Consider the following 2906-nt stretch of genomic DNA (forward strand, 5'->3'; position numbering starts at 1 on the left):
TTATGAAAAAAAAAGAATGAAAAAAATGTTCAACCTCAGTGGTCATCCAAGAGATACTAATTAAAACAACCCTGAGGGCTGGTGAGATGGCTCAGTGGTCTAAAGCACCTACTTAGAACAAGTTTAGCAAAGCACAGGGACCATGGTTCAATCCCCCAGCACCACATGCCAGCCAGCCCCGCCCCCCTGGTGGGCTGAGCTGGCACACACACACACACAAATAAATAAATAATAAAATTTAAAACAACAATAACAGGAACAACACTGAGATTCCATTTCATTCCAGAAGGAAATGTTATTCCAGAAGGAAATTCCCCACGATGAATGCTATTAGTATGTATATCTAAAATACTGATAAAATACAACAGATGTACATGCACACACATACACACACGCGCGCAGATATAGAAGACAGGTTTATTTCAGAAAAAATGCTGAGAGGAACCTGTCTGGAACGGGAGACTAGGCCAGCAGCTCTCTCTGTTTCTCTTTTTAAAATGTATTTAGTACAGGGTCTACAGGGTCTCACTTTGTAACTAACAGTTAATCTCTTGTTTTCAGCTACTCAAGTGCTGGGATTGTGGGGGGCACCATGCCCGGTCTCAATCACTGGGAGGGGAGATTAAGTGAGAGGCGTAATGTCTCCCTGCCAAGGACAAACCTTGAGGGAACACAAGCGGTGACCATTGTCCAAGGACCGGGCCTGCGGAAGTGGAGGGAAAGGCCACTACCAAGAGCACAGCACAGCTGATAGTTTGGGAGCCCAAATGTGGCTGGGGGAGGGGGGAGAGGGAAGGGGGGAGGGGGAGTGTTTAGAAGCTTCTCTGATCAGGATGGGAGTGGTCAGACACCTTCACAGGTGCCCCCAGACTTCTCTGCCTCACTCTCTCTGGATTAATTTGTAAGTACTGCAGTAACTATTGCCTCTATGCTTTCTATCTTAAAATTCTCAACTGAAGAGTAAGATTCCCAAAGCCACTTCGCGCTCCTGCACCCCATCCCTCTTATCCAGTTCCTGAAGAAGATAGGAAGAAAGGAAACCAAAACTAGGGGCCCTGCCTCTTAGCTCAGTTCTTTAAGAGGTTACTTCAACAAAGCAGTCAGGCTCAGGTTGCTGTGGTTCAAGCCAGCCAAACCTGCCCTGAAGGCATTAGGAGAAAAACAAAAAAATCCTAATTCCATTTTGGGCCAGGAAAATGGCTCAGTGGAATAAAGGCTTCCCTGGCAAGCGCAAGAACCTAAATTCAATCCCCGGTTCTGCCAAAACAAAACAACAACAACAACAACAACAACAAAGGAAACTGAAACTAAAGGCTAGAGCAGAAAGGAAAACGAAACCGAGCCCTCGCCATAAAAACCGGGTGGGGTGACAACAACAACAACAACAAAGGAAACTGAAACTAAAGGCTAGAGCAGAAAGGAAAACGAAACCGAGCCCTCGCCATAAAAACCGGGTGGGGTGGCTAGGCGCGTCCAGTGCACACTGTTCTGGGCCCCAAGGGACTCGGGGCTGCGCCTGGAGCGTGCGCTGGGTCCTGGCTCCCCGCTTTCCCAGGCTGGGGCGCGCGCTCAGCGGCCCTTTAGACGCATCAGGTCAGTATAGTTGACATCAGGTCTGGGCTGAGGGTGCGCTTCAGGGATGTGGGAGCCTCCGGCGAGGGCGGGGCCGGAGACCGCTTTCCCCAAGCGGTTGGAGGTTACCTGTGCACCTGAGGGGAGAGGTTCCGGAGGTGGCCCGGGCGTCGGGGCGCGAGGACCTGGGCCCGGGGAGCCCCGAGGAGGCAGCTGAGCCAGGACCGGCGCCCCGGGAGGCCAGGGCAGGTGGGTGTGCGAGGGCAGCGACGGGGAAGCGCAGTCCTGGTGAGCGCTGGGGTTTAGGAACAGACTTGCGCTCAGGCCCCCTCGGGGACCTCTCCCTGCCCTCTGGCTGTCTACCTCCTGGCTTCCACCCGCCAAGATCCCGTCCTCCACGACGCATCTTTCAGGCTGTGACCTCACCTGGGAGACGCGGTCCCAGCAGATCCTCAGCCCCGCGGAAGAGGCCCTCCACCGAGGTGTGGGAGTGCTGAGCGCATCCTGCAGGTCCGCTCGCTGCCCAGTGCCAGGTCTTCCCACAGCGCGAAGGATTTCTTGCACGGAGCAACGCCGGTTCTCTTCCATGACCTCTCTTCTTGTCCCGTCCTCCTTCTTGCCTCTCCTTCCTTCTTCTTTTAGTTTTAAAAGATTGCTCGAATCAGATTCCAAATGCAGTTTTAACAAAACCGCGATTAGACGATAGTCTTGCACGTTTTTAAAAAACTTACTTTAAATGAGTTTGTGTGTCTTGTCGAGATTTGCTCTGCTCTTGAGGTTGAGGTGTTACTTGACGTTTCTCTGATCTCTATAAGGCCTTGTAAATTAGTGAAGACTGGCGTAGTTTTCATCAAATTCAGTTTTAATTTCTTTTGATGGGTAGGCTGCAGTACAGCGCTGGCAATCCGCTTGCCTCTATATTTTTGCATCATACTTGCTCTAGCATTTGTGGTTCTGTCACCTGAAAAGAACAATACCTGCGAAAGCATCAGGCATTATAAAACGGCTGTGATCTTCTGTCTCTGCTTAGTAGTTGTGTAGTTCCTGAAACTGACCCATGTAGAGCCTTTCGGCAACACAGTGCTTCAATAAGTACTAGAAAGGCAGGATAAATTCTGATTCTAGATATTATTTTTTGACATTATCTGTAGATTGTGTACTCGGAACTTTTTGCTTGGAAAGTTCAGCAACGTAGCGTAATTCTTCTGTTTCTTGATACAACTTCTTTTCTGAGTTTCTCAGTTTGGTTATTATTTTATATTATGGGGATTCATCATGTTTTGCAGCATTCTTTAAATTATTTTGTTTCTATGTTGCATCAAATGTAGTAAATC

The 2906-nt window shown here is 49.2% G+C and overlaps 1 protein-coding gene across 1 annotated transcript in view; it reads left to right on the forward strand.

The window, feature by feature from the left end:
• The first annotated feature begins 1463 nt into the window (after nucleotides 1–1463).
• Nucleotides 1464–2906, forward strand: part of Ddx60 (DExD/H-box helicase 60) — a 134808-nt gene continuing 133365 nt past the window's right edge. Inside the window, exon 1 of the mRNA XM_012516703.2 lies at nucleotides 1464–1593. The gene's annotated coding sequence lies outside the window, so the exon portion shown is untranslated. The remainder of the gene's footprint in view (nucleotides 1594–2906) is intronic.

This window comes from Octodon degus, unplaced genomic scaffold, assembly GCF_000260255.1.
Source record: "Octodon degus isolate 3935 unplaced genomic scaffold, OctDeg1.0 scaffold00121, whole genome shotgun sequence".
Classification (NCBI taxonomy): domain Eukaryota; kingdom Metazoa; phylum Chordata; class Mammalia; order Rodentia; family Octodontidae; genus Octodon; species Octodon degus.